Raw genomic sequence first — 24,586 nt, forward strand, 5'->3', positions numbered from 1 at the left:
TATTCTGTTCTGTTCTATTCTATTCTATTCTATTCTATTCTATTCTATTCTATTCTATTCTTCTATTCTATTCTTTCTATTCCATTCCATTCCACTCCATTTTATTTCTTCTTCCTCTCCTCCATCTCTTCCTCCTCCTTCTCTCTCCTCTCCCACCCCCATACTGAATGACTCAGTAAATTGATTTCATGACCCATTCATGTGTTGCCACCCAGAGTTTGGAAAAGTTATCCATAAAGATTATTTCCTTCCTAGGTTGCCTTTTCAGATATTTTAAGGGAGGATCCTAACTAAAGTTGTGGTCAAATGGAGGACCAAAATACTGGGGGGAGGGCTACAGTTCTGTGGGCCCTGGAGCACTCCACCGTAGAGCTCACCCCTGCCCCTCTTCTAGGAGCTGAGTTTCAGCCCCTCCCTCAATATACATAACCAGATATGGTAACTCTTACCCCGAAAGGAAAAATCAATTTTAATATAGAATTCTATATTCACCCAAATTGTGACTTAAATCTGGTGGCTCAATAGGTATGTCTCAAGCATGGAAGACTTTAGCAAGGTTGCCACACAAAGAACCATTTAGAAAACTCAGGTAAGAAGTAAATCCAGGAAGTTTCTAGAAGAAATATGGGAAATAAAGGAATGCAAATAACTTAGTAGAATTTATTGTTGCCTAAAACATTAAGAAACAAACAAATAAGTGTATCCATAATAACCAAGAAAAAACATTTTAAACAATATCAAGGAGATAAAGAAAAGAGATGGATAACAAAGAGATATGAGAAAGTGTTAACATGTCCAACTTGTTCATGGTAAGATTATAGATAGATGATAGGTGACAAATAATACAGCGATGATAGATGGATGGAATATAGATAGATCTGAGATAGCTATAGAGAGAAATAAACTTAAGTATAGGAAAGACAAAGACTCTCAGATTAGCTAAAAATTGTTTTTGCACCTATATCAACAATATGTAGTCTCTGAGAGAAATTCAAATAAATAGAAAAATGAAAGGATGAATATTTTATTCAGGACAAGTAGGAACCAAAGAAGGCCAGAATATCAATTTCAATATCTCACAACAGAATTCAAGACAAAAAATATTAAGGAAAATAAAGCAAGCAACATATAACCATCATTGGACTATATGAACCTCACTCTGTGTGTGTGTGTGTGTGTGTGTGTGTGTGTGTGTGAGTGTGTGTGTGTGTGTGTGTGTGTGTGTGTGTGTATCTGAGAGAAATAGAAAAGAAGGCAAAAACCTCTCCCTCCAAAAAAAAGCAAAAATGATGTCACATTTGTACGTGTAGCATCTGATGGCTTCCTACGGTCCTCAAAATAAAGTCCAATATTAAGGCTTGTGAAGCTCTACATGATCTGATCTCTCTTACCTCTCAGCCCACTTCTTCATACATCACTCTCCTTAATAATTTCTATAACTTTTTAAAATTTGTTTTTATTCTCTACATATGCCTTTTCTCTCTTACTTCCAAACCTTAACATTTGTTGTTCTTCTACCTGAAACATCATTTCCGCCTCTTTACCTGGCTAACTCCTACTTACCTAAGCCATCTTCAACCAGATGTTACTTCTTCCAGAGCCTTGAATGCTTTGTTTTTGTTCATAGCACTTGTCTCACTTATAAACATCCTGTTTGACTGTCTCCCTCCCCCACTAGACTGTTAACACTGTGAGGAAAAGACAGTGTCTCCGGTGCTCACCAATGTCTGCCCAGTGCCCAGGACACTGACTGGCATAGGGAAAACTAAAAAGAGTATTTGTATAATAACTGAATAAAAAAGTACTTGTATAATAATAAAATATTTTTTTCAAAAAGGAAATCAGCCCACCTTCTAGTTCAACATGGCAGAATTAATTAACATGCACATTTATCTGTTGTTTAGTGCTCAAACTTCACTAAAATGCCAGTAAAATGAAGAGACCTAACAGGAATTAGCAGAAAATAGAGACAAGATAGGGAACAGAACAAATATTTCTTAAATTAATATAATATTCTAACAGAGATAAGAGAAGATTCTACATCCATGAAATAAAAACAAAGTGCCTGAAAAAGGGAATTTTCAGTAAAAACGTAAGAGCTCTTGGAATTTAAAAATATAAATGACAGCTTCCTCATGAATTGGTACAGAATTATCTACAGACAAATATTCTGTCTTACCCAAAACTGTCTCTCTGCTGATCTTCACCCAGAACTCCTAAACCACGCCTGAGTATGCGGATGTTTTTGTATGTAAGGTGTTTCATCTTGAAGAGGAGGAGGCAATCTGCTCCTCTACCAACCCCCAGCTCCTTCTGTGTGGTCTTAGGCCCAGGCCCATCTTCAACTCCAATCTGTTGATACCACTGATGCTCCCAGGAACCCTCAGGCAAATAGAGATCAACATGGATGGACCTCGCAGTTATTAAGCTAAGTGAAATAAGTCAGATAGATAAAGACAAATACAATATAATTTCACTTATATGTGGAATCTAAAAAACAAAAACAAACAAACAAAACATAAACAAACTCATAGGTACAGAGAACAAAGATGGTTGCCAGATGTAAGGGATTGGGGGATGGGTGAAAAAGATAAAAGGGATTAAGCTATACACATTGGCAGTTATAAAAATAGTCATGGGGATCTAAAGCACAGCATAGAAAATATAGTTAATACTATTGTAGTAACTATATATGTTATCAGGTGGGTACTAGAGTTACTGGGGTGATCACTTCATAAGTTATATAAATATCCAATCACTATGCTGTGTACCCAAAACTAATATGATATTGTATGTCAGCTATAATTAAAAAATAAAGTAATGTTTGATCAAAAATAATACATGATCCTAGAAAGGTAGTGACTTGCCCAAAATCACATAGATAAGGGACAGAGACACTAAATCCTAAGTTTCCTAACACCTATTTGTTCATTAATTCATTCATTTAAGAAACATTACAACATGGATGGAAAGATGATTAGTTCCTGCACTTAAGGCGCTCAGGATATGGAGAGCAGAGAAAGAGGTGAGCCAGCCTGTTCAGTCGATGCTTATATGGAGCTCTGCTTAGGGAGCTCCGATAGCTCAGGAGGGATGGCCTAGAGGGTATTATGCCCGAGCTGAGTCGTAATGGATGAAGACAAGAGAAGAAGAGGGAATGGAGAGGACCAAGACAGAGGTGAGAATGACAGAGGTGAGCTTTGGGGGCACGACAGTAGTTCTTGAAGTCTGGACAGCAAAGATAAAAAGGTCACAAGAAGGGTTGAGACTGAAGCATCAGGCAGGGACCAGATCAGCCAAAAGCCTTAGTGCCACATTAAGGAACCTGGACTTAATTCCACAGCCAGACAAGAGGGAGACTTTTCAGGGTTATGAGCAGATGAGTGATTCTTGTCCAGTATATAATCAATTTAGTGATATAGATTCCAAAGGCTACACAGGTAAGAGAAGGAAGAGACCATTGTGAGCTGGTGATTATGCCTGAAAGAGGCAGATGATTCACATTAATGAAGTAGAGGGGGAGATCATTTGGGAAAGGGGAGGGTGACATAAGACAAGGTTGGGAATGAGAGTGTTGAGTTCAAAGATCATCCAGAAGAGCCTTCTACTGCCAGGAAATTATGAGGGACAAGGAGAACAGTAGCGGGGGAAAGAGCCAGTTGAGGTAGACACAGTTGAGGAGGTTAGGCATGATTCTACATGTTGGTATTTCTCCAAACTTTCTTCCCAATGGCAGAGAAAAAGGGAACCCCAGAACATTTGGGGATGGCTGGAAGTGGAGTTGGACAATCTCAGAACTTCTTTGAAATTTATGTTTCATCTTTAAAATTCATATAAATTTTGCATTCTACTTTACATAGGGTCAATCTGTCTTAATACAAAAATGTTTTCAATTACTTTCTAGTTAAAACACCTAACTTCCCACACCCAAGAAATCTTACCGTCAAATTAGTATTTCAGAAACATGCTCCTGTGGCTTCTCCTTGTTGTGAATGACAATATCTGAGGGGCATGGTGATAAGCAGCAATAAGAAATCTTTCTTCAGGTGAGCTCTGAGGTGAAAGAGGCATTTGGGGAAGTTAAACAAATAGAAGGGTGCTGGATGAGTGGGACAGTTTGAAGTGGGTGCTAGAAAGCCAGGTAAAAGGCTTTTGAGACAATCATGATAGATCTTAGACCAGCGGGTGGTGGTGGCTGATGGAAAAACGACATACACAAGGAAAAATTTTAAAGACTTGATGGATGATTCAATATGGAGCAGGAAGAAGGAGAAGGAATCAAAGATAATTCTTACTTTGAACTAGGGGGACCAGATGCCAGGGCTGAAGAGGAGGGAGTGGAGAAGGGGGGCCCTCTCCTTCCCAAGGATTGAGAGCAACATATTGACTTCAGCCAGCTGTGCTTGTCCATGTGCACGATGCACATGTGGAAAAGTGTTATAGATGGTTGGACCTGGGGGACGAGATCTAACTTAGAACCACAAACGTGGGATCATTCTTGCAGAGGCTGACTCCACGCGGTGGATGGAAAGCCTGAGTGAGTGAGGGAAAGAAGAAACCACAGAAAGTTGAGTACTTAACTTTGGGAGATATGAATAGATGATTGTGGGGATAGAGGGGACCTCCATGCAGGAAAGACAAAAAGGCGTATCGACCTAACATAGAGGCATAACACTTTCTATTACAAATAGCAAGGGGAAAGCTCAAACTGGATGAAAAAGGGGGAGTGAGACATTTCTTGGTTCGTGTCATTGAAGAGTCCAGGAATGGACCCTGACCTCAGCTTTGATGAGATCCCAGTGCTCAAATCATGCCATCAAAATCCATCTCTGTCCACCTCTTCTCTCTTCTTCCCTTTCCAGTGGCCTCCCTTTCAGACTCTCATCATGGTGGCCCCTCAAAGCTCCAGGCTTTTATCCTCTCACCTCATTAACCCAGATGAAAGAGAACTTCTCCTTCCCAGAAAGTCCAACCAAGGTTTTCAACAGAAGTTCCAGGTTTGGCTCTGATTGGACCATCTTGGCTCAGCGGCCCATTCTTAAACCAAACACAGTGGCCAGACATAGGTCACATGACCCCAAATCTCCACACCCAAACAAACCTGCATGAATAAGCATTGGGGAAGAATGCTTCCCTAAATGAAATATGCTTATGTAATTTCCTTAAAAAGGGAGAATGGATGCTCTCAGAGAAGTAGAGAGAAGATTCAATGCGCGAGAGGAAGGTTTTGAGAAGCTGGAGGGTGGAGATAGGGTGGCTAAACATGTGAAATGTCATACAAAGGCCAACGTGGGGCCAATAGAGACCCCACTGCCTTGGCTAGACAGAAAATGGGGCAGCTCTTCTCTCCTCTATGTCTCTCCCCTGCCTTAGGAGTAAGAGTCTGAAAACAGTGATGCCCCATCCCCAGCTTTCCTCCCTCATCATTCCCAGCCTGGCTTCCAGCACCCAGGTGCACAGCCCCGCATCGCCACACCCTGCCAAAGCCATGCCACAGCCACCTTGGCTGGGGCCCACAGACCTCTCAGGCAATAAAAAGTCCCTCTGGCTTCAGAGCGGCCTTGTAATGTGAGAGCCAGGTCCTTCCTGGCGGGACTTCCCTGCCACACACATCATTCGATTCCTTCTTTCCCAACAGGTAACTTTTCCAATGAAAAAAGTCACCCCCTCCCCTGTCCTTTGCCTCTGACCCACCAATTGTTTGCGAGGGAGGACTAGGAACGCTCCTTGGCAGGACTTCAGAGTCCCAGTTCAGCCGGAGGAGCTAGGCTGAGATTTAAGCAAGGACCCCGAGGGCCTCATGTTATATGAATCATCTCTCCAGTGCGCCCAGACATCAAACTACACTTCACCCCTCTCTCTCTCTCCCGGCTGCTTCAGCTCATGGGCGTTTAAAGCAACATCACTGGCAGCAGCTCATCTGGAACATCTTGGCACTCTCCCCTTTTCATGAGAGTGAGCACCCTTTACCTCTGAGACAGACAGACAGATGGACAGGGAGAGGGGAGTCCGGCAGACAGATGAATATGGATGTGGAGCTACTGCGGCGGGAGAGGAGCCCTGGCAATCACATCCAGTGTTGCACTCCAGCTGGGGACCGACCGACAACAGCTCCCCTTAGGAATCCGAGCGGGTTCTTTCTTGTGTGATGTTTTGAAGGGTGTCAGCATTCCTGGGCACTGTCAGCCTCCTCCCAATGACCTGAGCAGGGGTGTGAATAGCAAGCTCTCGCCGCCTTGGGCTGTGCAGATGGGAAGGCTGGGAATACTGTTCCAGAGGTTTCCTTTCACGGTGAAAATCAAGGCAGAAATGCCTCCTCCTCAACTCCTCAAATACTCTTGAAGATCAAGGGGCAGATAAGCTAATCTATTATAAATTCTAATGCAGCGCAGTTCCCTGACCAGAGCCTCATATCCTCAGTGCCCCAAGCGTTAGCCAATATTTCATCAAAACCAGCTCCCCCTGCAGGCTCACATCTGCTCCTCCTGCTCCCACAGAGAGGCTCCCACGCTGGTGCCTTCTCCATGCATGTGCTACACACACACAGACACACACACGTACCCACATGTGTTCATATACATGCATGTGCATGCACACATTTGCACATGCACACACTCATGTACACACATATACAAAGCCAGACCCTGAACATTCTTCCTAATTTATGACCCTATCTTGCCCAGTCTGGCTGAAAACTACTATTTTTCACTCTCAGAATGTTTGAATTCCACAAAAGGATGCTTAGCAACAGCAAAATGGTAATACACACACACACACACACACACACACACACACACACACACACATACACACATGTGCACACACAGAAACACACATCGAGGAGACTCTCAGAGCTTGTCTTCTCCTGAGTTCAGCCTCACTCCTTGCTCCGTGAAGGCCTGACTCCCTAGTGTGATAAAGGCCCATCCCAAGCTCAGGAGCAGCCCAGTCCTCTCTGTGGCTGTTCACCCGCCATTCATTTCTCGGCAGTCAAGACGCCCACCTCATCTGCTTGGAGACCTCATCCCACTGCTTCAATGCCGGCTCAATCCTGACTCTCCCCGCTGTAAAATGGGACTAATAAACCCTAACAGGGGTCAGGCCTTGGGAATTTGTGTGGGAATACCACCAGGCCCTATTGAAGTTGAACACATGGTTATCACCATCAGCCCTGGGATGCTGATCCAGGAGAGCAGGGCTGCCCTAATCTTGAGACCCTGTCTGGGTGAGCAACTTGAAAAAGCATGAGAGTTTAGCAGCTAGGTGGGAGCAAAGATGAAACAGCTCCCATAAAACTTCATTTCCAGCAGCATATGCCACATGAGCCCAGGTTTCTCTGTACATGATAACACTGACCCTGAAGGGAAACCCCTTACAGTGTTTACTGTGTGCCAGGCACCACGTTTTACTTGGATGAGCTCATTTGCTTCCCTTACCACCCTCTGAGGAAGGCACTATCTGAAGCCCTAGCGTATAGATGAGGAAACAATAATAGAGAAGCTAAATAACTTGCCCACGTGGTGGAGCCAGACTGTGATTTTAGCCACTCCCACATCCTGCAGCAAGCAGGCGAGGATGTGTGTGAGCCTAGGAAAGAGCCTGGAAGGAGATGGCACAGTAACCTATAGTTACAGGGGGTGGGATTATAGGTGACTTTTCCCCATTCACTACAGTATCTGTATTTTATCTAGATTTCCTCATTCTACAGGGAACCTGTGTGGCTTTTATAAGAATACTAGCGATCTGGTGCACAGATTCGTGCACATTGAAAGGAAATTAATTGGAAGGTGGCCAGTGGGGCAGGACTGGGCAAGATGAACTGGACACACTCTGGAGCCAACCTCCCACGGTCCCTCCCTGGCCAGCTGCACCTGGGGTGGCACCATGGCTCGAAGGGCGTCTGCGGAGTGAGCGGGTGTCCCTCCAGCAGGTGGGGTCCCTCGGCCTGGCCTGCGGTGATGGGGCCGAAACCAGCTCTCCAACATCCCCCAAGGGGTCCCAGAGTGTGAGAGGGCACTCTGCAAAGTTGCTGTCATACAGGGTGTGGAACGCAAACACAAGTGTGCAGTAAACCAGATTGGGGCCGATAATGCCCCAACAACAACATAACCCATGGCCAAAGGTGGAATTGTGCAGCCCCATGAGGAATCGGGCTCCCTGCTCTCTGGTTTTGGGGTGCATCACCAGAGAACCACCGCTGCCAAGTCACTGCAGCTCAGCAGCTCCTGCATTGAGCGTCTTCCCCATGGTGGTTAGTGCACATCATAGCTACCGGTCGGATGGACACTTAGCATGTTAGCCTTTTATGTATGTAGATTTGTAAACGCTCTTTTGAGAAATTGATTCCATGCCTTTTTTCAGACGCCATGCTTTCTCACCCAGAGCAGCAGAAACAAGCAAGGCCAGTGCTCACACTGGTGGGCAGGCTCCAGCCTCTCTTTAGACACAGCCACCAAAGCAAGGCAGAATGACCAAGGAGAGGTTGGTCTGCTGTTAGGAAGTGTCATCAGCAAGGAAGTGGAAAGTTGCCTTGTGCATCCCAAATCCACCCAAGCTCTCAATGTCTGTGGACATCACTGAGGAGACAGTGGGAAGGATGGAAAGAGGCCTAAATGGGGGGGGGTGAGGAGACCAGATTTCTAGAAAGGCCTCTTTCTCTTTCTTATCTTGTCATATCCAGATAGTTTCTTCACTCTCTAAACCAGCTTTCTCTGAGGGCCTCCTTGTGACCTCTGAGGGCCTCCTTGTGACCTCTAAGACAACCATAAGAGATTCTGTCTGTGGACCCGCCATTCTCCATGCTCTTTTTGTGTGTTGTCTCATGCAGTCACCACAAAAAGCCCAGAAACAGATGTTGCTATTCCCATTTCACAGATGGGAACACTGAAGCTCCAGGACTAAAGAACCAGTGTGGCTCAGTGGGTGAGCATTGACCTATGAACCAGGAGGTCATGGTTCAATTCCCCCTCAAGACACATGCCTGGGTTGCAAGCTTGATCCTCCATGGGGGGTGTACAGGAGGCAGCTGATTAATGTTTCTCTGTCACTGATGTTTCTCTCTCCCTCTCCCTTCTCTCTCTAAAATCAATAAGAATATATTTTTAAAGAATTTGATCAAGGTCATAAAGCAGGTAAGCCGCTGAGTTTGGATGCAAACGCAGATACATCCAGCCCTAGATTTCGAAGTTGTCTTTGATTTAATGATGTTGCCAGATTTCTAATGCCAAGATTCCAAAGACAGCTAGCTACCTGGCCTAGTCCTCCAACTCAAGCTATGTGTCAGAGTGGCATTGCCATTAACAGTACTGCTTTGGCGGTTGATCTTAAGTGAAGTTCTGTGTAACTCTTACTCTACTTCGGCCACCTTCACTTCACTCTGGCCCCACAAAGTCCTTCAGGGCCTCTTACGCTTTCCAAGGTGAAGCGGAGCCAGTTCATCAGGAAGAGAGCTCAGTTCTCTGGCACCCACAGAGAGGCAGTCGCACATGAGCCCCTAGGTGCTGGGCCAGAAGCTTTTCCCAGAATGGACCAGAAGTGGGAGTGAGGGAGGGAGCCTGCCCTGCACCCAGTCAGTTAGCTCTTCAGGCCGGCAGCAATAATGGAGAACGTGATAAGCTGTCACTAGAAGCCAGCTCAGTTCTCTGAGACTTAATGGTAGAATAACACAATAGGGTCAGACTAAAAAGGTTCCCTTATGAAAATTTTATCAGCAACTTTGGTAAATGGCTATGGGAAAGGTGCTTTGCTCCCAGGCAGACCTGGGACCCGATTTTACAAGGTACTGGCGGCCTGAATTGCATCACCCCCACAAGATATTAAGGGCACTCAAATTGAATTAACACCAAATCAAGCCGGTGCACTTAACAATACAAATGCACTTAAGGGATGCCTCAGGATGATTTGTGACTAAAGAAAGCAAAGAAGAAAACGGCCTGCAAGCCACAAGGGTGGTGTTGTGTGTCATATACAGGAAAGGCCATAAGTAGAACTTAGAATACCGGAAAACCATGAACTTCAGGGGCTCTCAAATACCTTAGTCCCAGCCGTAAAGTAGAAGGTCGCTTTTGTGGTATGCAGAAACAATTGATAAATAAATTACAGCCAACTTTCTTAGTGGCATGGTCTCCATTACCTCTGACAGCGGGTAACTACTCTGCTAAGACGATAAGAGGCGAATAATGGTGTATCAGGTAGCGCCCCAGGAAATTCTCTGCCAGTTGCCAGGTCTCTTCATGACAGTGATGACACAAAGATCCTCGGTGAGAGCCAAGTGCTGAGAAGTGACAGCTCGCCAGGCAGACCCTGACAGGTCTTCAAAAGACTCAGCTGAAATGTCCCTGGCAGATGGGACCCCAGAGTCAGGGCTGGTCCCTTTGGCGTGTCCTTTTCCCGTCAGCATTTGTCGGCACACATCTTCTCCTCGTTCGTCTTCATCCTTTGCTCTCAGTCTCCCTTGCTCTCTTCCTACTCCCCTGTCCCCACCCCCTCACTTTCTCTCCCAAACACAGCCTGTCCACTGAGCTGGAAGACAAGCGCACCCTCTTCATAGATGAATGGCTCTTCTGAGCTTATCTTGGAAACTTGGCTACATTCTGGACTGGAGAGAATTCAGGGGGAAAAAATGGCCTCGCTGGGGATTCCTTTCCATCAACTGAAATACACACGAAAGCATGCTTTTGTGATCCTTTCAGGAAAGAGCTGTCTCCACGCAGGGTCTTGCTCTGCAAACAAGCTCCATTTAGGTGGGAGGCGGCCTAGTTTTGTCAGAGTGAAAGCGATTGCTGGTGGAGTCATCAGGTGGCCTGGAAACTGGGGCAGGCAGGTTTAGTTTTTCACGACAGAGAAAGCGGTTCTGAGGGAGTAAGAAGGGCCGTTTCTAGCCGCTGTTGAGTCTCGACCAGGACTTGCTCAGTGGGAAGGTGAGCACTGTCAGAGGGGAGACCCGGGGAATAGGAAGGTCTCTGTGTCTAAAATGAATGAGCTTGGGCCCTTGCTCTACTAGAACTCAGCTGTGTGGCCTCATGGGATTGTTTTGAGGACGCGGCAAAAGTAATCATGGGAAAGGTTTTTTGGAAACTAGGAACCATCTACAAAGAGAGGGCGTTGTTATGAGGAAAATGCAGACTCACTTATTAAAGGAGTTCTAGGTCTCAAGAAAGAATGTTCAAACTACCCTGGTTTTCCAAAATAGCAGCCTCCTTTCAGATAATCAGGGAAAGAGACGAGCTAACAAATGTGAATAAAATTCACAGACATCACCAAGTTTCATTGTACCAATTACTTTCTAGCTTCTCCCATACTGAACTTTGTAGCCAAAAACACTGAACAGTATAATTCCTGGTATTCCCAAGCTCACCAAACGCATCTGCAAGCTCGTGACAACACCTCTTGCTTCCAGGAGTGGGAGCCAGAGATCATCCCCGCCCGCATGCCAGGTGGCGGTATTCCAGGACACACACTCGGCTGTGTACTCCACTCTGGCATCTAGCATCCCAGCCCATGTTCTGCCCTCTGCTCATGCTGCACCCCTCATGATCCCTTATATACTTAGGGATCACTACTTATACTGCTTATTTTCTTAGCAATCAATTGTCCCCGTCCCTCAAACAACCTCCTTTGAAGCTCACAAGTCATTATTCATCAATATTCATCCAGTCAATAAACACTGAGTGCCTACTATGTGCCCAGCATGGTGCTATGTCAGGAATATAGGGGTAAATCAGACAACATTCCTAACTTCAAGGAGCTTTCTTTCTGCATCATTGTCCCTTTCTTGATGTAATCTTTCTTTTCTCTGTTTCTTTCTGAAATGCACAGAGCTAGGCTAATCACACCTCTTTAGTGAGGGGAAACCCCTCCATAAATTGGAAAGGAAGCAAAATTTGTGTTACCCAGAAGCCTCCGGGTATATGTGGCTAACTCCATCCTTCAGGCCACTGGGCAGAATTCATTTCTTTCTTACCTGGACTCCCACAGACTCATACATACTTCTATTACATAACGTGTTCAGCTATCTACACTAATAAAAGAGTAAGATGCAAACTGACCGTACCTTCATGACACCCACCAGCCAATCAGGAGTGAGTATGCAAATTAACCCAACAAAGATGGCGGGTTAATTTGCATATGCAGGCACTGAGCGGCCAGGGGTTGGGCGGGACGCTTGCATCATCACCATGGTGACAATGCAGGCGTTCTGCATCGCCCCAACTGCTCCAGGCCTCTGAGCAGGGTGGGAAGGCGGGAAGGCGGCTCTAGCCAGAGCGAAGGCGGTGCCGACAGCCAGGGGAAGGAAGGCCTATTCTTGCATGAATCTTCGTGCATCAGACCTCTAGTTTGTTTATATGTCTCTCTCACCCCAACACACTCTGGGCTCTTTAGGCTCAGGCTCCTTGACCATCTTGCTCATGCCTGTATCCAAGCACACACCATAGGCTTGGTACTTAGCTGGTACTCAGTAAGCCTTTGTGGAAACACTGAATGAATAAATGAATTTGTCATCTCTTTCCTTTCTCTGCCCATGACCATCTGCCCTTTCTCATTTCTTTTCTATTTTCCCCAGCACCAGCCTGTGATCCAGAGAAGCAGTGTAGGTCAGTGGTAACCAATACAGGCTCTCTCTGGAGTGCTTGGGTTTGACTCCTACGAGTTTACAAGAGCAGACTGTTAAATATTCAGAACTTTTTGGACCTGGTTTCAAACTATTAGTAAATCAGCCATGGTGGGAGTATCTGCACCATGGAAATCAGTAAATGCTACAAATCAGGAATGTGGGGTTTTGTTGTTGCATTTGTCTGTTGAGAACCTGTTTGTCAGTATGCCACAGCTATAAGTTAGCCAGCCCTGGATTTGTGGCTCGGCTCTGTCACTCACTAATTGTGTGACCTTGGACAAGTGGCTTGATATCTCTAAGACTCAGTTTTGTCATCTATAAAGTGGGTCTGATACTTATGGCTTCACAGGGTTATTGTGAGAATTAAATGACCTAATGTTTATAAAGTGCTTAGCACAGTTCCTCATACCTAGTAAGTGTCCAATAAAAGCAATATATTAGTATTAGTATTATTTCCTGGATTTCAGATAATGCATTCTTCCATCTAGTTAGTTATACTTTTTATTTCCCAAAGGGTTTGGGACAACTTAAAAAAACCAAAGCTATACAGTAGAAAATATAAATGCAAAATCAGGATAAGGGAAAGTGAAAATCAGAATACAGAATCACAGCAGCATCGTGATTGGAGAGAATCTATAGACTAAGCCTCACTGGAGTGTTAGTGGGTAATGTAAAGAGGTGTTGCCAACAGAGTCACAAAGTGTTCGAGCAGCAGGAGCCTCGGAGCTCTAGTTCAGTGCCCCACTTTGCAGATGGAAAACTGAGGCAGGCAGGCAGGCAGGAATCAATTCTCCAGTACTTACAAGCATGACAGCAGACTTTCACTTGTGTCATTCCCCTATCACTTCACTTTACAGAGTAAGTCATCGAGGCAAGGGAAACGACGGGCCTTTCCTAAAGCCATCGGGGCACAAGTAGTAGAACTGAAATTAAGGCCCAGATTCCCATTTCCCATTCTCCTCCCTTCCTCTCGCAGGGCCCCACGCTGTCTCCTCACTCCAGGAAGATCCACTTTATGATAACAGCTTCCTGAGGATCAAAAAATCTCTCAAGATCCATCAGAATCATACTCAGATGGAGAAGCTGCAGGCTCTGTGATGAGGGGACTTCTAGGGAATTTCCTAGGTTGGGCTGTGACACATGAAAGAATGACAGCATAAGCCCAATGGCAAGAACAGCTGCTCTTGCATAAAACACATCTCCCTTTTGTGTTGGCTTTTGAAAAGAGAGCTGTGTTCTTAATTCATGTTCACTTGTGGTCCACTCTGAAGTTCAGGTCTTTTTCTGCTGTTCTTATAACTGCATTTTTTTTTCTAACTTCTACCAATAGCTTCAACGTTATTCTTCACAAAACCTTCTGTCGAAGTGTTAATAGGCACAGAAATCAAATCTCTTTTCTCTTCCTTCTTCATCTGAAAATGAGCAGCACAAAGGAAGAAAGGGGTTAAACAGCAATCGACGGGGCGAATAGGAAGGCAGGAAAGAGGCTGCATGACCCGCAAAGTGAATGAATCCAGCATTTATGGAGAGCTGACAGCAATGTCTCATTTATTAGACCACCACCCCTGTTTGGCAGCAAGCAGGCCAGCGGCCCAGCCTGGGGGGTCTGTTTTATGGGGATGGTGTTATGGCCCTCAAAGCTATAGCTGACCTCACACCAAATAAACACGTCAGTCACTTCCCACGTCACTGCTCCAGGTGTGGCATGGAGGTAGCATACAAGGACCCTCCAGGCCATCACTCCCTGGTTCCTCACCTCCACTCAGAAATGGCTCCCCAAGTCCCAGTGGCCGTGCTAACAACCCCCACCCCTCTCTATCTCCTTCCCCAAATCTTCAGTCACATCTGTCTAAAATCCCTGAACTGGACCTGCAATGCCACTCGAGTACAAGGTGAGCCACCGAGCTTCCGAGAAACATCTGTTTATTAAAGAAGGTGCTAAAAAGGAGAGAAGCCAGCACCCAATTCAATACAAATTCTATCTTATGCATATCTAGACATATGTCTATACCTCTATCTATCCATATATCTCCCTCAAAAGTTAGGTTGGGCACTGGGTGTTTTTTTTATTATTATTATTCTTTTCTCCAGCTTTTTAGAAACTGTTTTTTATTGTTTGTTTTTCACATAGCAGAATTAACCGCTCCAGACTTAATCCCAGGATCGCTTAACCACAAACATCACTCCAAGTCCCATCCCTCGGCCACCTGTTTGGGTGAGCTTGAGGAGCACTGACTCACTTAAGTTTTTAAATGAGGCAAGCGTGATACCAAAAAAAATCTGCTAAACCAGGCAAAAGCCCCATAATCCACTGAAAAGCCAACTCTAAGTGCTATTTGCCTCACCCACCACGTGGAAGTCCTGGTACTCTCTGCTCTGTTCCTCCACAGAGGCCGCCATGCTCATGTGGGGGTTTCTATAAGCTGGGCCCTGGTTCCCTGAGAATTCGAGTGTGGGGCCCAGCTCCACCACTCACCACCTCTGTGACCTCCCCAAGTCCCAGTGGCCGTGCTAACAACCCCCACCCCTCTCTATCTGGACGTTGGTACCTTGGCGGGTCTGTCACCAGTGGCCGTGCTAACAACCCCCACCCCTCTCTATCTGGACGTTGGTACCTTGGCGGGTCTGTCACCAGGTAGGCAAGTCGCCCGGCCTTATCCTGGAAGTGTCAGATGGGAACATCTGCCTGCCTCATACCCTTCACATAGCAAATAGAAGTGGCTCTGCAATCAATAGCCTGGGGGGGAAATGGCAGCTGTTGCTCTTGTGATCAGATGGAAAGTGAGATGGGCATGTGTTTCATCAGATGAAATCTGGGGACTTGGTTCTGGAAGCGTGTCTTTTGGAGCTGGCGGTGAGGCCACGGTGGAGACAGGTGCTGACCACCGCCTCCATGTCTGTGGGAGAAGCTCCAGCGTGGGGTGGGGAGAGGGGCGCCTTGTGAAAGCCCACAGCTTGCCCATCACCCAGAGGGCCCACTGGGAACCACACTCTTTTTAAAATATATATATTTGTATTGATTTCAGAGAGGGAGAGAGAGAGAAACATCGGTGATGAGAGAGAATCATTGATAGGCTGCCTCCTGCCCGCCCCCCACGGGAGATCGAGCCCACAACCTGGGCATGTGCCCTGACCTGGAATCGAACTGTGACCTCCTGGTTCATAGGTTGACGCTAAACCACTGAGCCACAGTGGCCGGGCAGAAACCACACTCTTTAGAAAGTGCAGATGTACACCCTGAACAAAAAGGGCTGTCTTCCCAGGGCCCGTCCTGCCTTAGAATTGATGGCCGAGGAATTGATGCTCCTCTGTCCTTGAGGGAAATAAGAGCGCAGTGGAGAGCAGGATGACTCTATTCTGAAGGCGCAGCAGCAGACCCGTGTGGCCTGTGTTTCGCTCCCACCTCTGCCCAGGCTGGGTCAGAAGTCTCCCAGTGGCCACAGGGCTGGACGTTGGTACCTTGGCGGGTCTGTCACCAGGTCCTTCTGTGTTCTGCTTCTCAAGTTTCTGAGTCCGTAGCTTGTGAAATTCAACTTGCAAAGCGCCTCTTTGGGCAGAACTACCAGAGGCGTTCCTTCGAGAACCAGGGAGACGGGCAGGCACCCTGGTGGAGAAGGCCCTCGGACTTACCAAAATGTCTGGACCAGGTGAGAGGGGGGACCCACGCAGGTCAGCAAGGAGCCCCGACATGCCAGGCTGTCACTGTGGGGTAACAGGCCAGGGGCTGACATGGAGGGCGGGAAGAGGCAGGCGAGTGTTCTCACGGTGGATGGTGAGGGGAGAGTGGAAGGATGTGGTCATGGGGAGAGAGGAAAGAAAGATGAATGGGGCCTGAGTCAGTCATAGGCTAAAGCAAACAGGAAGGTTTTAAAGTGAGATTTGAGGAGAGGAAGTGGTTCGGAGCGAGGGAGGGAGAGTTCCAGGGAGCTGTCTTGGAAGAGAGCTACTCTTCATTTTTTTGGATAGTCCTCATGTGAATATTTCTTGGCGGTACTGACAGACGGGTGAACCAGTTTTTTATTTTATTTTATTTTCTTCCAATCACAACTGGCTCCAGCTTTTCCCTAGAACTTGAACCAAAAAGGATTGAGACTTTAGGTTTGAAAACATTCAGTGGATTCATTTGTGTGAAATTGCACTGCTGCCTGCTGCTCTGCGCAAACACGCGGGGCCACCCAGATGAGGAGAGCGCAGGGCGGGTAGCCTGCTCCACTGAGGTCATCTCGCTAACACGCTGTCCTCTGCGCCTCACGTCCAGGGCGCACGGTCCCAGGGGAGCTCAGCCTCTTTCTAAACCTTCCTAGATTGCCAGATGTGGAAGTAGGATTGGCTAACTCCCCCCGGGGCAGGAGGAGCTGTGTGTGTTGTGGGGATGGGTTGCATGTGGGGCTGCAGGGCTGGAGCAAGCGCACGTGAGAAGACAAGGACCTGTGGCTTGGCATCTCCACGGAAAGCATCCATGGAGACACAGATCTAATCGATTGAAGGGCAACCTGCCCTCTGTAAATTCATCGCAGGACCCTTCTAGAAGCCAAAGAACAAACACAAACTTCACTTAAAGAACTTAGAAACAGCCCGTCTTTCTAGTTCCTTGGGGAAGTCCCCCTCCCAAGAGAGTTGATCAGAAATTGGTGTGTCCACACTGTGAATGATAATAAACTCCTCTGAGCTTCCAAAACTAAGAGACCTTGCTTTTGCTTTCGGTTTCATGACTCTGGAACTGAACCTTCATGGGCCACATTGTTCTCATCTGTAAAATGGGGATAAGAGGCTTTGTTCCCGCCTCAAAGGAGCTTACTCAGATGGCTTGCCCTTGCACAAAGATCTAGACATGTATACAAAAGAATATTATTCACGACCGCAGAAAGTGTTGCAGAATAACCACTAATACCATCAGGGTTTTGTTTGTTTCTTTCTGGTCGAAAACTGAACTTGGGCATGAACAAGCTTACTGTTGGATCACTTTTTATTGAGCTAGAAAATAAACTATTTAAATAAAAACCCCCAATGTGTTCCAGGGCTGTGTCCATATTCTCTGTTTTGAAGTCCAAGCTCACTTCCACATTGCAATAAAATGTCAAACCTTGGTATAGTGAACACATTTTAAATGCTTATGTTATTTTTTAACAGTTTTGAGATATAATACGTTTCCTTATATTAATTTTTGTACTTTTAAACTGCACTGTCAAATGCAGTAGTCACTAGCCTCATATGGCTGCTAAAATTTAACTTCAACTTAGTTAATAACTTAGTACAATTAAAATTCAGTTCCTCAGTCACACTTCAAGCGCTTAAGAGCCATATGTGATTGGTACCTATGGATTAGACAGTACAAATAGAGACACCTTCTATCACTGTATGAAGTTCTATTAGGCAACACTGTTCTAAAACAATATATGCTCATTATATATTTCTTATTGTCCTACCACCCAGTGAATATCACTATTAATATTTTGGCACATTCTTTGCAATGTTTTTCCCCCTGCACACCTGTTGTTTTGTTTTGTTTTCATTACATTACGTGATTGTGATCTAGTCAATATGCAATGTATAGTCTGCCTTTTTAACTTTAAAATATAAGCATTTCCCCATGTTATGATCTACTTCTCAGAAACATTTCCAATGGCTGCAGAATATTTCTCCAAGTAGAGGTGCCATTACCCTACTGTTAGACATAGAGAGGTCATGTGTGAGTTTTTTAATAAAATGAAGGCAATGGTTAAAACTTGACGGCACTTGCTTGTTTGAAAGGGGCTGAGAAATTGCTTCATTCTGTGATTGTTTCCAGTGCATTGTATTTTTCTAGGAAGATGCCCAAAATCCAGGAACAGGTGACTGATATCCAGGATTAATCCACCTCCCAAGCTCCTAAGAATGGTGGAGGCCACGCGAGTGTCATTACGCATCGGAACACCCAGCTACCACCACGTTGGGCTGTTCTCAGCAGATGCTAAGTAAGAGCAACATGCTGCAGAATGAGGGTAATCATCATGAAATTACACGTTTCATTTGCCAAAAGCTAAAGCAGAAGGATTATGCTCTCACATCTCGTTCTTTCTGCAATCTACCAGGAGCCGCACAGGGCTGAGGGGAGTCGCTGATGAGGTGATTTACCTGAACGGGCCCCACACAGCGCCTGGCACACTCTCTCCAGCTCCCAGGACCGCCCTCTGCCGGTCTTCTCTGCCCATGTGGCTGCCCCTCCTCTGTCCCCTGTGCTGGATCCTCACCACTTCCTCAACTTGGAGTGTCCAGGGCCCCCGCCTCTGCCTTTTGGACCTCACTCTACTTCCATCCTCTCCCCAGGTGGTCTCAGCCAGGCTTTGACAACCATGAGCTCTTTCTGTCCCCTGAAGCCAGTCTCATATGCCCACCTGAAGACTCCTCCAGGCCTCTTAAGATTAAAATGTAATCTTGTCCCATTCTCCTCATCAAACATACAAGCAAAAATAGCAAACATCTCTGCCCCTCCTATAGTTTTCCCTGTTTCCATAAATGACACTCATTTTTCTAAATGCTCAGGTCCAAAACCCGGGGCCCTCCTTGCCCTCATCTTCCTCTAACACCTAGTTGATCATGAAATCCCATACGTTCTACCTTCCCCACCTCTGCCACCCTGGCTGAGTCACCATCCTTCTAACTGACTTCTCTGCTTACACACATGCCCCACAGGGTCTTGCCTGCCCCACCCTCCCTGGGTGTGTGGAAATATGTGGGGTTTGGGGGTTATCATAATACTATTCCTAGCCTTTAGTATCTAGGAACCAGTACCCTAAATCAAGGCAGTCCCTCACAGCTAAGTATTATCCCACCCAAAATGCCAATAGCCCCACTAAGAAGCTCTGAACTGGAGCGATCCTTTTAGAACTAAAAATCAGGTATGTTTTTTTCCCTGTTCAAAACCATCTGTGGTTCCCCATCCCACTCAGAACAAAATCCAGTTTCTTTTTTTTTTAAATTTGTGTTGTTGTTTTTTAAATTTATTCCAGAGAGAGGAAGGGGGAGAGAGAAACATCAATGATGAGAGAGAATCATTGATCAGCTGCCTCCTGCACGCCTCCTACTGGGGATGGAGCCTGCAGCCTGGGCACGTGCCCTGACCAGGAATCAAACCCTGACCTCCTGGTTCACGAGTTGATGCTCAACCATTGAGCCACACTGGTTGGGCAAATCCCAATTTCTTACCATGACCTAGGAGGCCCCTGATCTGCCCTCACCTCCCAGGCCCCACTCTCTCAGCTGGGCCTCTTGCTGTCCCTGATTGGGCCTTCCCTCCGCCTGCTCTACCTGTCTGGGGAGCCTCCTCCCGCCTGCACTCTGGCTTTCCTGCCATGCCGCCTACAAAGTGTGCTTGTGATCCCCAGCAGCCCACCGCCATTGGCCCTCTTTGTTTTCTGTCTCTTCATTAACATTCATTGACTTCTTTACTTGTAACCCGCCCCCGCCCTGTGAATGGGAACACCGTGATGTCAGGAACTTCTTACGGGTGTGTGTTTTTTTCACTGCTACCTCCCCCAAATCTAACCTAGAACCTGGTGGAGAGAAATCATGACAATAATCAATAATAAGCAACCTGAGGGAGCTCTGCCCGCCTGCCAGGCTCAGTCCTGAGCTCTCTGCCAGCATTCACTGTCCCGCTTCCACTCCTGCTCTAGCAAATTACTGCCTTTAAACAACACAGATTTATTATCATACAGTTCTGGCGGTCAGGGTTCAAAATGGGTCTCGGTGAACTAAAACCCAGGTGTTAGCAGGGCTGCCTTCCTGCTGGAGGCTCTATGAGCAAATCTTTTCCAGCTTCTAGAAGCTGCTTGTGTCGTTAACTATGTCCTGGTTCTCCCCGCGCTGGCTCTCCTGCCTCTCTCTTACAAAGAAGGACCTTGTGATTACATTGGGCCCGCTGGACAAGCCAGGACAATCTCCCTGTCCCAACATCCTTAACTCAGCCACACCTCCAGTCTTTTGCCGTGTAAGGCTCCAGAGAATTGGCTGAGGGCGTCATGTGGGGCCATTGCTCTGCCTACCACATAAACCCACTCTGGATTTCTGGTTTTTTTCCACACCAACAACCAGTTCTCTGATTCTCTGGACACCAACCAGTGTCCTACAATTCAACCAATCCTGACGATATCTATGTGATAGCATCAAATCCCTCAGGTTAAGGACTGATTCTTATATGACTGCCGCCACTTCAATGGTCAGTTGCAAGTCCCAGGGTGTCACTGGTATTTCTGACTGGTCAGCTATCCATTCAGGGGGCTTGCACAGTCCCCCCGCCCCTCGCCCCTTGGTTTTGATAAGTCACTAGAACAACTCACAGAACTCAGGAGAGCACTTTACTTACTATTGTTGTTTATTATAAAAGATACAACTCAGGACCAGCCAAACAGAGGAGCTGTATGGGGCAGGGTATGGGGGAATGGGCGCAGCACTTTCGTGCCCTCTGTGGGTATGCCACCCTCCCAGCAACTTGATGTGATCGCCAACACAGAAGCTCTCCAAATCCCATAATTTAGAGGGTTTTGTGGCCATTTCATTATGTGGATTTAACTGATTGTGTCATTGGCCATTGGTGATTCACTCAGCCTCCAGCCCCTCTCCCTGCCTGGAGGTCAGAGAGCAGGGCTGAAAGTCCCAACTAAGGCTTGCTCTTTCTGGTGACCAGCCCCCATCCGGAAGCTATCTAGAGAGCCACCAAGAGTCACCTCATTAGAACAAGAGATGCTCTTATCCCTCAGGAAATTCCAAGGGACTTAGGAATGCTGTGCCAGGAACCTGAACAAAGACAGAACATGTCACACTACTCCTCCCAGCAACTTGATGAGATTGCCCCTATTTCGCAGATGAGAAAACTGAGGCAGAGAGGGTTCAGTCATCATTCAAGGTCACAGAACTAGTAAGTGTCACATCTGCCTTCCTAATCACCAGGCTATAGGGTCAGCCAGCACTCAGTATATAGTATTGAAACTGATTCATCTTTATTTCTTGTTCGTTGGCTATTATGAATGATTCTCCTCCTCATACCCAGCCTAGAAGGACTCGCCACCATCAGAAAACAAGCTGGAGATTTTCTAAGTGGATGGTTTGAATGGGGGCTGTTTTGGAACCTCGAAGCCAGCTACTGCCATAGTTAGCCCTTCCCCATTCACGCTCCCCCCGGTGCTCGCAGGGACACTAAGAGGCCTGTGCAAGTCCACCACCACTAGTCAAGGGATCGCCTGGGTAGGCAAGGGGGAAGGCTTTTTGGAGAACTCGAAAGGTTTTATAAGGATTCACTAGGCCGGCCTGCCCTTCCCCATCCAGCTGGTGTGCTCCTACGAGTCCTTGAGACTTCCCTCCAAATGTCAGCTCCTCTGGGAGCACTCGCTGCCCTCTGTGCACAGGTTCTCACTCCTTTCTCCTCCGTTCCAGCCCTGGGCCTCATGCACACCTGCAGGACAGCATCCGTCACAGCGCGCCAGTTACTCATCACTGACCTTTCCCCTGCCGGCCAGAGCTCCTGGAGGGCAGGCATCTCCCTCTCTGGCCACACAGCATCAACCTCTGGGATCCAGGCTGGACCGTGCGTTGAGGGTGTGGACCCAGAGAAGAATCCCATCCCTCCACCCACTGAAAGATAAGCACACTTTGAAAAATAGCACTGAGCCCAGAAGAAAAAGGAGGGTGTGCTGCAAAGGCAGGAAAGGGCACCAGCAGGCAGGCTACAGGTGCTCAGAAGCAGTGCCAACCCGTCTCCCCCTTGACGGAGGCTGGCTCAGCCCTAGAACTAGAATGAGAGTGCTAACAGGGGCAAAAAAAATTGAACGCATCAATTACATGAGAGGCAACATGCCCCCCGGGAAGAGATGTCCAGATTTACACTCATCTGTGGACCCAAAAATCTTCTGATGGGATAATTTTGAAATGCGCCTTAAAACGCATCGCTCTGAAAAGCTCCTGAAATGAAGAAGTGTGGCCACGGTGAGGCAACCAGCATCCCCAAAGCCTCTTCCGGTGCCAGATCAGGAGCTCTCTCTGGCCCCACACGGCAGCAATTGTGGACAGAGCCTTCATGACAAACAGCAGCTGCTGTCGCCCTTGGTGGTGAGGGACTGCACTCCGGAGGCAGGCTGACCAGCAGATTGCTTTCTCGAGAGGCAGAGGAGTGTGAGGGAGAAGAGAGGCGATCCTTGCTTGATTGCCTGTGTCTGTGCCAGGCACACCACTGTTATTTACACCCTCACATGGAGCCTACAACAAAGACAGGAAACTGAGGCTCCAACCGGTGCAGTAACTTGCCCAGTGGCACAGAGTAAGTGGCAAAGCTGACCTGGGAGAACCCCAACATCCCCAGACCCATCCCTGTTCATTCCACTTTGCCACCTAAAAGTTCTCAGCACTATCATGAGGTGAGCAGTGGAAGAAGAGTAAAGATGGTGGAAAAGGTGCTGGGTGCCCCCAAGGCTGGCTCAGCAGGCCGGGCTGTAGCCCAGGCTTGGTTGGTGGGTGACTTTCACATCTCCCCCAAGCTCCATGAATCCAGGCACCTCCTGGTCTAGAGTGGACCTGCCTGAAGATCTCCGGGAGACCTCCCAGCTCTTACATTCTGTGATCTCCGGAACTTACAGCCATCAGTGAGCAGTGTCCAGCTACAACTCTGAGAAGTTATTCCCATGGATATGAGACTCAGACTATTAAGACTTTGAAAATGTTACTGTTCCAGCAACAGTGTGTGTGTGCATGGTCGATTCTGGACTGGGGAAGGGGATACAGGGCCAGGGAGGGGGATTCTCGGCAAGGGTGGAAGCCCATCTGTCAGCAGTGGCTTAAATGTGGCTGAATAGTGAGCGGCATGATGGGAGGAGGGAATCTGGAAAGGCTCACGGTCTGTTTGAAAAGAAAAAGGGTTTTAATGGGACGTGCTCATTCAATCTGGATTTTAACAACCTCTCAAAACGGCACTCAGGGAGAAGGAGAGTTAAGGAAGAGGATTTGTGGGGTGAGCAGAGAGGAAGAAAGAGAAAGTGATCAAAACAGGATGAATTCAGCACTGGGGTCATTGCTCATATCAACCAGAGAATAAGACCAACACCGGGCCTGGCCCCTGGTAGGGAGAATCTCAGGTGGACTCTCGAGAACATTTTAATGCCAGAAGTTAGGTCTGAAAAGCAAACATTTGGTTTTAGAAACTGGGAAGCTCTTGACATGTATCAAGCAGGTCAGTTAGTGAAACTCTCTAGGCTTCAGTTCCCTCATTTCTGGTGTGAAGAGAAGTTGGTATCAGAAATAAGGATTTCCTGAGAATAATAGGAGGCAGCACAAGCATAGCCCAGCAGTGCCTTATCCCCCAAACGTGCTGTCACACATTCTGAGACGGGAAACAGCCCCACGGAGCAGCAGCCTCATGGCAGCAGCAGGCAAGGATGGCCAGACCGCACACGGCCAGCTTTCTCCAGTGGCAGCCCACGGTGACATGCGAGAGAAACTAGTAGGAGCTCAGACCAGAGCCTCTCTCCCTCCCTCTGCCCCTCCACTGGCATCTTTGGGCAATTCAGAGGGAAGGGAAGGCTTCGATAGAACATGGGCTTTCCATCACCCGAAGAAGGAGGGGGCTCAAGTTAGAAGATGAGAGATGTAACACTACCCGTATTCCAAGAGGATGGTTCAGAACTATGGATTCAAACTGATGGGGTTGGATTTCAGATCCTTCATGGCACACACCAGCTGGATAACAAGGAGCGTTTAATACAGAGATTTTTTTGAACCATCGTGTAGGCTGAGTTTAGGGAAAACAACAAAGGATGGGGTGTGCTTGATAGCCGGTTACAGCAGAGAGCTGTTATCACCACAGGGCCTCAAGGGTCAAGGAGGGGCTGGCAAGTAGAACCCCAAGAGACAGCTCCCTAGAGAAGGGGAAGTCAGAACAAGTCCACTCAAGCCATTGAGAACAGAGGATGAGTGTGGGTGGCAGGAAGAGGGAGGACAGCCTGGGAC

The sequence above is a fragment of the Eptesicus fuscus genome, chromosome 15, assembly GCF_027574615.1.
Source record: "Eptesicus fuscus isolate TK198812 chromosome 15, DD_ASM_mEF_20220401, whole genome shotgun sequence".
Taxonomy (NCBI): domain Eukaryota; kingdom Metazoa; phylum Chordata; class Mammalia; order Chiroptera; family Vespertilionidae; genus Eptesicus; species Eptesicus fuscus.